The sequence below is a fragment of the Suricata suricatta genome, chromosome 8 (genome assembly GCF_006229205.1).
Source record: "Suricata suricatta isolate VVHF042 chromosome 8, meerkat_22Aug2017_6uvM2_HiC, whole genome shotgun sequence".
Classification (NCBI taxonomy): Eukaryota; Metazoa; Chordata; class Mammalia; order Carnivora; family Herpestidae; genus Suricata; species Suricata suricatta.
The window spans coordinates 96,730,865-96,744,717 of NC_043707.1; the positions used below are offsets into that span (position 1 = coordinate 96,730,865).

A 13,853-nucleotide genomic window follows, 5' to 3' on the forward strand; every position below is an offset into this window, starting at 1 on the left:
ACCCCAGGACCAGGGGCTGTCATTGGATGAGGAAAAGCAATGAGCTAAATGTTGGATTTCATACCACCAGTCCTGAGATAAATCTTGAAACTGATGTTCAATGGTAAATATTAAGGGATTGGTATGGGCAGAGAAGCTATCAAGTCATGTTCTTTGAGAATTTGTTGTACAGACACCACAGATTTGTCTCAGTGGATTTTGGAGCCTCTGTGCATGGTGGGCTAGCCAAGGCAGATGGTGCATGTAGGAGAAAATAGTGGGGAGACTGGTTTCCTCACAAAAATTGCTCAGTGAAAGCTTTGCTAGAATGTGCTGGGAGTGCTCCCTAGACTTGAAAGAAATAGAGATCATCCCTACGAAAGGAGAGAGAACACAGTAAGCAATTTGCATGAGTGATGTATACAACGCTGTGATACAAGGCAGCATTTAATCTGCGGACATTGACACATCATCAGTATTTTAAGAGTAACATCTTCTCTATAAAAATACTCAAGAGCCTTATGCTTTATGATCTGGACTCCAAAATGATTACACTATCTCCAGGACTAGTTGTAAGAAGCCTGGATTGATTACCCAAGGCTTGTTTCCTGCATTTCTGTTTCCTGCTCATTTGACAGGTACCAGTATCCATTTATTCCATTATCTTCCGAGTTTGAATTGGAAAAATAAGCTAAATCAGAGCAGTCTTTCTTGAGTTATAAAACCAACCATGTGGAGATGCTTTGAATGCTGTTCTACTTGTACATAACTAAGAACCAGCTCCTCGCAGTAATTTTGCAGGTGATTAGCCTGTCGTGTAGAAGCATCCCTTCGGGAATGACAAAGGAACACAAGGTTGTATTTCTTTATAATAAGCAGATTACTCAGAATTCTCTCTCCCTACCAGTCCCCACCCCGAATCTCTGGAATGAAGATGTTTTAGAAGAGGGGAAACATACGTGTGGAGGAAATATAGGGACTCATAATTGTCATTCTTTACATTTCAGATATAATCAGTAAGTCTTTTGTACGTGTGAGGGCTGAGGTTTTGAGGACTTCGACACTGCCTTTCTGTTGGGACTACCCTTTAGTAGTGTGTTTGGCAAACTTCTCTTTATCCTGTGCATCATAAAGTAAAGGCTGTCTCCTCTGTAAAGCCTTTCTTGATTTTGATTTAGACAGATGCAGGTCTTAGTTGCTGCTGTAACATGTTCATTAGTGTGTTGGCTCTGGTCTGTATGTGTGCCCACTAGACTTAGCCCTGTATGAGCAGAGAGGCCTATGCTAGTTCACCTCTGTATCCTCAGTGTTGGCACATGCTAGCAATAATAGTAAACATGTTAGCATTACAGTCATCACTCTGTTCCAGGCCTTGTTCTAAGCAGTTTATGTGAATTATCTGAAATACTGATCAACTCACACCTGTCAGAATGGCTAAACTCGACAACATAAGAAACAACAGGTATTAGGATGTGGAGAAAGGGGAATTGTCTTGCACTGCTGGTGGGAATGCAAACTGGTGCAGCCACTCTGGAGAACAAAATGGAGGTTTCTCAAAAAACTGAAACTAGAACTACCCTACAATCCAACAATTGCACCATTAGGTATTACCCAAAGGATACAGAAATACATATTTGAAGGGGCATATGGACCCCAGTGTTTATAACAGCATTATTGACAGTAGCCAAACTATGGAGAGAGCCCAAATGTCTATCATTGACAAATGGATAAAGAAGATGTCGTGTGTGTGTGTGTGTGTGTGTGTGTGTGTGTATGTGTGTGTGTGTATGTGTATACAATGGAATATTACTCAGCCACCAAAAAGAATGAAATTTTGCCATTTGCAGTGACCCAGATGGAGCTAGAGTGGATTATGCAAAGTGAAGTAAGTCAGTCAGAGTAAAACAAATATCATATGATTTCACTCATATGTGGAATTTAAGAAACCAAATGTGTGCCTGGGTAGCTGGGTAGTTGGTTAAGCATCTGACTTTGGCTTGGATTGTGATCTCTCCACCCATGAGTTTGAGCGGTCTGTGTTGACAGCTCAAAGCTTGGAGTCTGGTTCAGATTCTGTGTGTCCTTCTCTTTCTGCCCCTCCCCTGCTCACACTCTGTCTCTGTCTCTCTCTCTCTCAAAAATAAACAAACATTTAAAAAATTAAAAATAAAAAGAAACCAAGCAGATGAACATATGGGAAGGTAGGGGAGGAAAGAGAAGAGAGGGAAACAAACCATGAGAGACTCTTAAAGGTAGAAAACTGAGGGTTGATAGAGGAAGGTGTGTGGGGGATGGGCTAGATGGGTGATGGGTATTCAGAAGGGCACTTGTTGTGATAAACATTGGGTATTGTATGTAAGTGATGAATCCCTGAATTCTACTCCTGAAACCAATATTACACTGTGTGTTAACGAAAATTTAAAATTAAAACATGCTGATAACTTTAAAGACAATTATTTAGTAAGTAAAGACACAGGTGTTAAAAAGATACGGTAAAAAATGCAAAGGTAGCGCATGATTGATGTTTGGGGAACAAGCAGTATTGTAAATAATTATGTTAATAATAGTAAGTGCTATTTACAGGGACCAACCGTGGGCTAGATTCTCTGCTTATGTAACCATATCAGCTTTATAGTGGCCTCAAGAAAGGACGAAGTCTCATAGATTTGGGGCAGCCAAACCTTTGTTTGTTATCAATTTCCCTAAGTCTCAGTTTCCATATCCAGACAATGGAAACAATCATACTGCTTCTCAGCGTTGTTGTGAGGTTAAATAAAAGGGTTAATGGTGTCTGGCACCTAGTAGTAAGTGGCTCAGTAAATAGCATGGTATGATGCATGGTATGATAGTATGTTGCATGGTATGATAAGGCCTTGCCAAGTGCTTGGCACATATTATCTTATTGATGAATAAATAATGACAGTACTAGCTAGTATTAATTATTTACTATGTGGCAAGCAACATTTTTTACGAGCTTCATATGGATTTACATATGAACTAATGTCATCATTTCCATTTGACAGGTGGAAAAACTGGGATTCGAATGGTGATATATTTTACCCAAAGTCACGGCTTTAGTGAGTGGTGGAGTTTGAAAACGAGTTCTTGACCTATAACACAAAGCCTTGATTTCTTTCTACTATATCTCAGTTTCCCTGTCAGCAAAATTCTGAGAGTGGGAAATCATAGTCGCTATGTGACTTGGAGGTCAGCCCTTATCTAACAAGTGATGCAGAATCTGTCCTCGTTTGCATCATTTGGGAGGACATTGTTCCAGGGGTGACCAAGCAAACACATTGTCTGTGTTACCCTGCGGCAGCCGCCTGGTCGAAGGATAGAAGCTAGTTTGCCCGTTTCCAACCATATGCAGCTGCTGATGTGTCGGGATCGGCAGTGTTGTGATAGCAGCTAATGCCTTGACGGAGGAGAAGACCCAATCTGCCTTTATTTTAAAAAGTATAATAAAGCTGCCTATGAGCCATCATATTAATTTCACTCTGAGTCGATGACTCTTTCTTTGTAGCTTCATTAAGTACATTAGTTCAGGCTTTAGAACTGGAAGGTAGACATGGGTAAAGACTCCTTCCTGGCTTCACAGCTCCGACTGCCTGGGATGAGATTGAGTTCATAAAACTGTCTTACACGACCTTTTAAGGAATCTTCTACTTCAAAGTTGCTTCTGTTGGTTTTGTGTGTTAAGCAGTGGGAACCTGTTTAAAAAGGAGATTTTGCAGGTAACTTGACAGTATGGGATTGGTAAAGACTTGGGAGGGCATTCTTGGCTCGCAGCCCTCCTTATCCCCTCTTCCATGCTCAGCGTCAGGGAGCCTCCTGTGAGGCCCCGAGACAACTGTCTAAAGTCACACTACCCACACCACAGTTTGGAAGCTCCAGGTCAGCTGCAAACCCCAAGGTCTGTAGCTCAGCTGGTTATGGGTAGAGCATCTCGTTGCTAGGTCTTTTGACATTGCTTCCAGTGCTTTTTATTCATTCCACTACAATTAATTTAAAAGGGAAACTAGTCAAAGGTAGGGAGTATTTGAAGTAGCGACAATTTTAGTAAGCAGTGACATCTTCCCTATTCTCCTTTTGGGTTTATGAAAAAGGCTGTTAAACATATGTTCTTAACCCACCTCCAAGTTGCTGAGGCATTCTGTGCTGCGTTGCCAAATTCCGTACATTCCAGTGACTCCTTCTCCCTAATGCATTGCTAAAAATAAGAAAGCTCACGCAAAAGCATATGTTGTGGTTTGCCTTTGATTTGGGCACAGATCATCCAAGTGTGAAAACAAAATTGGTTGCTCCCTCCTCCTGATGCACAGATCTGCACATCTGTGGTGTACTTAGTGGGGCAGTTAAAACCTACATTTTATAGGGTTTGGCAATTCCATGAAGACACTAATATCCAATATCTCATGCAATGATTATGGGAGACATACTAGGGCAGCCCGAGTGAGTTGCTTTATTTATACCCATTTCATAGTTGAGAAAGACATTCAAATTTGAGGCTTGTGTTCCCCAGGTTTTAAACTAGGTCCTCAACTCCAGAACTTTTCTGATGTCTTTGCTGACCACTTCCGTGTCATTTTTAGGCAGAAGTGGAATATTAGCAATCTTGGTTGTTACCTCCAAACTAACCTTGGGACTGTGAGTGGTAGGAGAGCACCTCTTCCCCTTGTTAGTTATTTGGAGGCACCTTCCCCCCAGGCTGAGGACTCACAAATATGGAGTACTGGTATTAAATCTCTTGAGAGATTATGGGGTGGGAGGGTGTGTTGTGATGGGTATCTTCCGTTTGCCCCTCCAGATCCTGCCTGCACCTTGATGTTCACCGTGGGAGGCTGACTGGTATAATGCTGTTAGCGTCTTGTCCACTAGAGGCTTCTGATTCCTTTGGCCAATGGGAACATTGGCGGGGGAACAACTAAGGTTGGGGGGTTTATTCTCCATCTCCCTGTCTTCAGAATCACTACAGGCTGGCTGCTTCTCTCGGCTGATGGTCACCGTCCTGTAGAATGGGCCTTTCCACCCAGCCTCTCTGTCTTCAGGTTCTGCTAACCTCTCCTGCTCCCTTCCTTCAGGCCACTGTGGTAGCAGCTCCCAGTGTTTCCCACACTGTACTGCACTGTCCTCTGTGGTTACCCTGTGATCCTATCTGCACCTTTGCAAATGGTCCCTTTACGAGCTCTCCTAAAGCTATGCGATTTGAAGATGTCACCTAAGTCTTGGGCCCTGACTAGGAGAAGTGGCTTAGGTAACATATTGTCAACTATACTGCCTTTCATTGGGAGTCTTCCAGGGAGTTCGAGTGAGGACTTACTGGAAAAAGCCCTCTGCATTGCCTGGTAGTTACTTCCCTTTCCTAACTTTCAAATATACCCTTGCCAGGAGCTGGAACTGAAGATTTTATATATATAATCACCTGGGGATCTTGTCAAAATGTCCAGTTTCCGGGCACTGGTCCTTAAAGATTCTGATTCTGTAGACTCGAAGTGGGGCTCAGGTATCTTCATTTTTTATGATTGTCAGATGAATTTGATATAGGCAGACCCTGGACCCCCTTTGAGAAACACTTCCTTATGCCGACAGACTCCATGATGAAATTCATATCTTCCAGTTCGTTGAGGTTTTGTGCTTGCAGGTTTGTATGTGTTTAACTGTAATTTTGTTGAAATGAGCCATCAGGCAAGACAGTCCTGTGTCTTTTCCCTTGATAAACCTGATGATGGGAATTTCTCAGTAGGCTTTGTGCTTTGATGAGTCTCTCTATCTTAGAATGGTTTCCTATCTCATCCACCCATCCATTCATCCACTCACTCATGGAACATTTATTAAGCATCCACTGTGTCACAGGCACTTTGCTAGGTACTGGGAATACGCAGCCATTCCTGTCTCTTAGCAGCTCACAATTAGCTTGAAACAAACATGTAAAGAAATAGATGTTCATTCAACAAATATTCATTGAGCACTCAGTATTTGCCATGCATTGTTCTAGGCACTGGGGATATGGTAGTGAATGAAATAGTCAAATATCCTTACATTCATGGAGCTTAACATCTTGCATTAAATCTCTAGTACTAAATAGTACAGTGAGAAACAAAAGAGAGTGTGTATATATATACATATATATATACACACACACACATGTATACCTGTGAGAGGCTGATGGACATTTTTAAACTGGGGCATTATAGGAACTACTCCATCAGGCAACACCCACATCACTGCAGCAGTGTGCAAGACTAGGTTTTCATTGAATACACTCAGTTCCCTGGCTATGGAGACAGTCATTGTAAATATCTGAAGACAGAATAACGATTTGCAGGGCTGGGAGTGGAAAGGGCTCAACCAAGAGCTGCATATCTCAAAACTGCAGTGTTTTGGAGTCCATTCTGGCATAGCAGTTGGTTTGGGGAAAATATTTAAGAAAAGCACCAGACTGGTTGGGTATATGTGGATGACAAGACAGTGGAGCCATAACGTAAGGGGACTTTGGGCTTTGTGTGTGACTCACATCCCCAGCACCAAGCCCGTGCCTCTATTAGTGTGCTCATTATGGAATACTGCACTTAGCTGTGTTTGTGGCTCTGTATAACATAAACCTGAATCACTTGGTCTTTCTGTCCTTGAAACCTCACAGTGGGTAGCACACAAAGTGTTTGTTGAATGACAGAATGAATACAGGGGTTGAACAGCTCATACCTACTGTATGCCAGGTACCAGGTAAGACTCTGAGGAGATGGGAGTGATTACCACGTCTTCTTACATTCAGGTAGCTTCAGCCTGTGGAGGAAGCAGCCATGTACACACGGTGCTGCTGTGCATTGAGCGTCTTGGCAGAGAGTTAGTTACGGCAGCTGCTTGGTTGTCACCAACCTAGTGTGGTGGTTGAAGAGAATGGGGCTGAGTATTTGGAGTTTGGGCTCTAGAACCAGCTTACCTGGATTTGAATCCTGCCTCTAACATTTACTAGCTCTGTGACCTGGGGCACGTTACGTATCTTGCCTTTGCCTCAGTCTCCTGTCTTTAAGACCTCCTAGGGGTCTGATGGGATTCACTGTGTTAGTTCATGCAAAGAGCTCAGAGCAGGGCCTGGAGCAGGGCCAGCGCTGTGTAACTGTTGGCTGCCATGTGGTTAACTAGCAAAGGGGGGTTGGAAGCGTGGTGGCTGTAATCCCCTCCATGTTAATTTGTTGAAACCTGACCCTCAGTGGGATGGTGTTTAGAGGTGGGACTTTGGGGAGGTGCTGAGGTCATGAGAGTGGCGGTCTCATGAATGGAGTTAGAGCCCTAATAATAGAGCTCTAGACCCCTCCCTATTTCCATCATGTGAAGACACGGCAAAAAGAAGGCTGTCCATGAACTGGAAAGGGGGCCCCACTGGACACCAGAATCTGCCAACACCTTGGCCGTGATCTCAGACTTCCCGGTCTCTAGAGCTGCGAGAAATAAAATTCTGTTGTTTATAGGCCACCGAGTCTGTGATATTTTGTTCTAGCAGCCCAAACAGACTAAGACAGTGACCTTTGTGTTAGAGTTAGATTCTTGCCCCACCTCTCCTACTTCCTGGCTCTGTGGCCTGAGGCAAGGCTATCACCTCTGTTTCCACAACTCCTTCTGTGGTGCGGATAATGTCACCTGATGCAGAGGGCAGCTGTGGGGGTTCAGTGAGATCCTGTAGAGGAAGCACTCAGTGCAGCACTAAGGACTGACTCCTTGTCACTAAGCGCTTGTAGCTGTGGTGGAGGGAGAGCCACCTGCTTATGTGGAAGGCTCCTTTTAGGGCAAGCTAAGACTGACCTCCAGAGAGTTCCTTTGTTCTCATCAGCTGCTACGTGTGCCATTCTGTGGCAGCCAGAGGGAGACAGAAGGGTCCAGACCTGTAAATCAGGGTGGCGGAACAAGCCCTAAATGAAGGCACTGTTATTAGGATTAGTGTTTCTGAAACCAGGCAGAAGCCTGTGTGTGGAGACGGGATGTGGTTCTGACCTCTGTGAGAATTTAGGTAGGGGCTATCAGCTTTCCAATTCTTTTTCTTTTATGTTTTTTTAAGTTTGTTTATTTATTTTGAGAGAGAGTGTGTGAGCTGGGGAGGGGTAGAGAGAGAGAGTGAGAAAGAGAGTCTCAAGCAGGCTCCGTGGCTTCAGAGCAGAGCCTGACGCCGGGCTCGATCTCCGGAATCATGAGGTCATGACCTGAGCTGAAACCAAAAGTCAGATGCTCAACTGACTGAGCCACTCCGGTGCCCCGCAGCTTGCTACTTCTAAAGGGTGGGCTCCAGCTACACCCCTGGGGTGAGGCAGAACCCCTCCAAGCACTTGGTTACACATTAAATCTTCTTCAATAAAGACCTATGCACAGGCCAATTCCAAAGCCATTACGTCATTGTCTGGGGGAGTGTCACCCAAGTATTTTATAAAAAATCCATAGATAACATGAAGCCAAGGTTTGAGAACTACCCAGAGAGAGCCTTGGGGTGGGGCCAACCATCTGAGAATAGAAGCAGAATTTTGGGACGGGCCAGGTATGAGGAAGAAATTAACTGGGTCTCTAGGGACTTGGTCTCTAAGCTCTTTGCAACCTAAACATTTCATTTTTGATTTCCAAATAATGCAACCCTGAATTTATTGAGCATAATTGGAAAGGTGATTTACTCTGGGAAAATTTCTTGTATGTCAAATATTAATAGCTGGTAATTTGTAAGATCATTCACTTCTACCAAAACTTACTTTCCAGGCAAGAAATAATACCTTTTTTAATATAGAAGCCTAAAAGAAATGGTTTTGATTTATCAGTGAAGGCATTGAAATTATGAAACTGTGTCCTCTTCGGTGATCTATATTATAATAGCTTCTGCCAAAAATGCTTATCATTCCTAGGACTTTTTTGTTTATTCTTTTCTTGTTTACTTTCCTGCTAAAACATTTAGCCTTATCATCAATCATAAAATAATCCATTTGTTCATTTATTCAACAAATGTTTACTGTTAAAACAAAGTGGTGTTTTTGTTTGTTGGTTGGCTCCCGTGTTTCAATTTGTCAGGAGCACACTTAGCATGCATGTATCAGCAAATTCAGATTCCTTCCAACAAAGGGACCTATCTCCTTAGGGGTATGTATCATAGAAAGGCTTTGTCATCAAGAATTTTACTGACTTTTTAAAAAATTACATCCTCCTTTTGTCCCTTTGGGATATGCTTCCTGGAGGGGTTTGAAATAAGGTTGGAAAAATTATATCCGATTCTTCTTTAATAATCCTTTAAGTATCTTCTGATCCGCATTTCAGAATGGTGCTACAGATATGTAATTTGCAATGGGAAAAAAATGAACCTGAACTTTATAAGAGCCTAGAGATTATGTTCTTGAAATATGTTCATGCTTATGTCAGTGGGGGAGGGGGAGCCACCCTCCCTGATTTATTCTGCTTGGGCCAGAATTTACAATTCCTTGTTACTTTGTATCCACTTTGCTAATAGTTTCAGGAAGTAATGTTCAGATGTAGAAATAATAGATCATAGGTAAGAAAAGTAGAGCACAGGCAGTTCGGAGGTTCAGAAGCTAATGTGGTTGTAGCCTCTTCACAGACTCCACCTTGCTTTGCGCTGGTAGCTGCTGCGCTCTACTCTTTCATTTCCTATGAAATACAAATACTTTTCAGTGAGGAGTTGAGGGTTGTACCATGACTGCTTCCGTTAAGTGTGCAAGGGTGCACGTGTGCAAGTATAGAGACATGGACACAGACGCTTTCTTTTCTTCCTTCCAGGGACCTTTATGTAGCCTTAACTGCTCACTTGGCTTATCAGCCCAGTTACATGTTGTTAAAATTGTATCACTGTTTTGCATCATTACGGGTCGTGGAAGCTGGTCAGAGGACACAGAGGGGTGAGCAAACATACCAGCAGCTGAGTATGTCAGTCGGTGGGTGTGTTGATTTATTTTTTTAAGGTAGCCCTGGAAGGGGAGAGAGATCACTTTTTGCTTGTAGAGAGGATGAACCAAAACGTATTATATATTCATCTTAAAGGTCACGTGTATAAAGCAGAAGGAGTTCTTGAGGACATTATCATCTTATTACAACATAATCTCCTATACATACTGTGTATGTTGGCACTCTGAAAGCAAAATGATATTTTTGTCTGGGCTTTTTAGTCTTGATAGAAAAAAAACAAGAACTTAGATGTATCTTCTTGGAGGCAAGGTCTGCGAAAACCCTTTTATGGAGCTTGTGTGCCAAAGCATGCTGTGTAAAGTCAGCCGGAGGTCATTACCGTTTTTATTAGGTGATTATATTATACATATGAGTTGGGTCTCAATCATAAGCAGATCCTTTATGCGTGTTTCTGAACATTCTGTCTCCAAAGTGCTAAATTCCAAATTGGAATATTGATTGTCTGATGCCTGAGTTACAGCCTTCCTCAAACCTTGAATTAGGCCTCGGGGCCCATGTGTCTTTCTGGAGATAAGTTCCTCTTGTAAGTGGGAGATGTGAGGTCTTAAACAGTGGGCCCCACAAGGTGGAAAACCAAAGGCAGACTCAAGCACAGTTCTCCCCCAGGTGAATCGGGAGATATTAAACACACCATTTTATGGCATATATAAAGAAATTGTCATAATTTGTAAATGTCCCTGAATTTCCTCCTGGGTAAAGCAAACACTAATGGGTTCCTGCAAATGTTCATTATTTTTCATGCAAATTCAATGGAATAGTTTCTTTCTATTCTTTAGATGTTTTTAAACTTAACCACAGGCTTCTAAATGTTTCCAGTTCTAGAAATATTCCTGGTTTTTAATGTTTAACCATATTATTATTAGGATGGTCAAACACACCTCAGTCAGGATTTCTCAGGTTCAGTCCCATTGACATTTGTGCACTGCAGGACGGTTAGTGGAATCTACCCTGTAGACGCCTGTAGCCCCTCCTTCTACCAGTTGTAACAAACCCAGAATGTCTTCAGATGTCCCCCTGGGAAGTAAAAGAGACCTTGATTGAGAAGCACTACCTTTAAAAAAATTTTTTTTTAATGTTTTACTTCTTTTTGAGAGAGAGAGAGAAAGAAAGAGAGAGCGTGAGCAGGGGAAGGTCAGAAAGAGAGGGAGACACAGAATCTGAAGCAGGCTCCAGGCTCTGAGCTGTCAGCACAGAGCCCAACGTGGGGCTTGAACCCATGACCGTGAGATCATGACCTGAGCTGAAGCTGGATGCTCAACCGACTGAGCCACCCAGGCGTCCCAAGAATCACTGCCTTAAAATGTGTTCAGTCAAGGCCATTCAGCACTCTAAATACAGAATGAAGTGAATCTCTTGAGTGTCTAAAACAGGATGCAAAGGCCAACCTCACTGTGACAAATGCTCATTCAAATGGCATCCCCTCTAGGATGTCAGGGGAGGGCAGGACTGTTTTCTGTATCCCGTCGCCTGGGACCGCGAGCCAAGCCAGGGGACCCCAGTAAGTATTTGTGGATGAATGGGAAAAAATACTTCATTGTCACGACATGCATATTTAGCTTCCATAATGTATGCTTTTATGTATGTTCATAAATGTTATGTATATATTTATGTATTTCCATAAAAAGAGTCTTTGTTATTCTTTTCTACCCCAGCATCTCAACAATGGGCACATAGCAGTCATTTCAGTAGCTGTATGTGGATGGACACCTGGATGTAAAAAGCATATTAAAATGATGAAGTAATAGGACATCCATGGTCGTATGCCATGAAAGGTGCATTTTTGTGGTGATTACAACAGTCTCCTGTTGGATAGGGGATATTCCACAAACGGGCATCCCGGGAGGCCTGTTTACATTGTCTCCTTTTTCTTACATTTTTTAATAGTTCATTGTCAAATTGGTTTCCATATAACACCCAGTACTCTTCTCCATAAGTGACCCCCTCCATTACCACCACCTCCCTTCCCCCTCCCCCTTCAACCCTCAGTTCGTTTTCAGTATTCAAGTCTCTCAGGTTTTGCGTCCCTCTCTCTCCCCCAACTCTCTTTCCCTCTTCCCCTGCCCCTTGTCTTCCATTAGGTTTCTCCTGTTCTCCTGTTAGACCTATGAGTGCAAACATATGGTTATCTGTTCCTCTCTGTCTGACTTATTTCGCTTAGCATGACACCCTCGAGGTCCATCCACTTTCTTACAAATGGCCAGATTTCATTCTTTCTTGTTGCCATGTAGTACTCCATTGTGTATATATATCACATCTTCTTGATCCATTCATCAGGTGATGAACACTTAGGCTCTTCCCATGATTTGGGTGTTGTTGACAGTGCTGCTCTGAACATTGGGGTACATGTGCCCCTGTGCATCAGTACTTCTGTATCCCTTGGATAAATCCCTAGCAGTGCTATTGCTGGATCATAGGGGAGTTCTATCAATAGTTTTTTGAGGAACCTCCACACTGTTTTCCAGAGCGGCTGCACCAGTTTACATTCCCACCAACAGTGTAGGAGGGTGCCCGTCTCTCCACATCCTCGCCAGCATCTGTAAAGTCTCTTGATTTGTTCATTTTAGCCACTCTGACTGGCGTGAGATGGAATCTCAGTGTGGTTTTGATTTGTATTTCCCTGATGATGAGTGATGCTGAGTGTCGTTTCATGTGCCTGTAGGCCTACATTGCCTCCTTTGAAGTTTGAGACGCTAGGTGTCCCGGTCTAAGGAGGCACGTGGCATCTTCTGAATCCACACTGGCAGGAGAGAGAATGTTCTGGGTCAGTGGGGAATTAGTGACTCTATTTTATATATCCCTGGTCATCATAGTTGTATGTGTAGCTGCTTCTTATTCCGTAAACTCCCGTGACTACCTTACCAGAGCTACGACCAGTCTTTCCAGGGCCACTCTGTTCTGTAGGCTCTGCTTTCAAAGTTATAAAAACGTCAGAGGAGAGCAGCCCTTCTCTAGATTTATGCTGAAACAGCACAAAAGTTTAGTGTTACTGGAAGGTATTCGAAGTCACTTTTAAAAACTTGAGATTTAAATTCATTCTCTAGGCTTTTGACCACCACAATAGGGTGAATTTTAAAAGGACCATAAAAAACGTTTACAAGGTACAGTGGATTTCTAGGTCAGGATTCAAAGCTTGCAGAGGAAAGTGGAATTAAAAAGTGCTTCAGTTAAAGTCACGAAAGATGGTAGAAATGACCTGGTTCAACCTTCTCGATTTACAGATGAGGAAACTGGAAATCATTGGGAGATTAAATGACTTGTCCAAGGTCAGAGATTTTTTTCTCGTCTTTTAAATTTCTCTCTCTCATAATCATTTCCCACCCCCTCCCAATAAAATTAGACCTCGATTTACATGCACAGATAAATGATGGTTTTTCTAAACCACAAAACACTGGACTTGGCTATGGTAACTTAGGAATAGTCAAGTGCAACTATGTTTTTTTACTTTATGAGTAAACAGAAATCCAGAGACAGGTTATTGTGCTGTAGAAAAATTTTCAAAAGCCACTGTCCAGCAAATCTGCAACTTGAATGTGGGTGTTCTTCCTGTTCAGCTATCCTTTTGCTAAAGGATGCAGCGTTCTTGTGTTGATCATGCCCTCTCCTGATGGTACCCATTCCTTCATTTATCAGCTGACATTTCCTAAGTGGCTGCTGCATGTTTGTAACAGGATGCAGCAGTCAGCAGGACATGATCTCTGCTCTCTGGGGCTCAGGTTTTGGTGAGGAAACTGAGAAATAAGCAGACAGTGCTTGCTGAGTATAGCATTAAAGGTAAGAAGATGGTGTTATGGGGCTGTGACTGGGGGCTGTCAGTGAAGCCTGTCCTGTCAGTGAGGTGATAGCAGGGAATGTGATAGTCATTGGTCACTGCAGACGGAATGTGGTTCATCTCAGGGGCTGAGATCAAATGCTGAGCCAGGGAGAAT

At 42.9% G+C, this 13,853-nt stretch overlaps 1 protein-coding gene across 1 annotated transcript in view; it reads left to right on the top strand.

The window, feature by feature from the left end:
• The first annotated feature begins 10,397 nt into the window (after positions 1 to 10,397).
• DAB1 (DAB adaptor protein 1) overlaps positions 10,398 to 13,853 on the top strand; it is a 350,013-nt gene continuing 346,557 nt past the window's right edge. The window contains exon 1 of the mRNA XM_029948917.1: positions 10,398 to 10,450. The gene's annotated coding sequence lies outside the window, so the exon portion shown is untranslated. The remainder of the gene's footprint in view (positions 10,451 to 13,853) is intronic.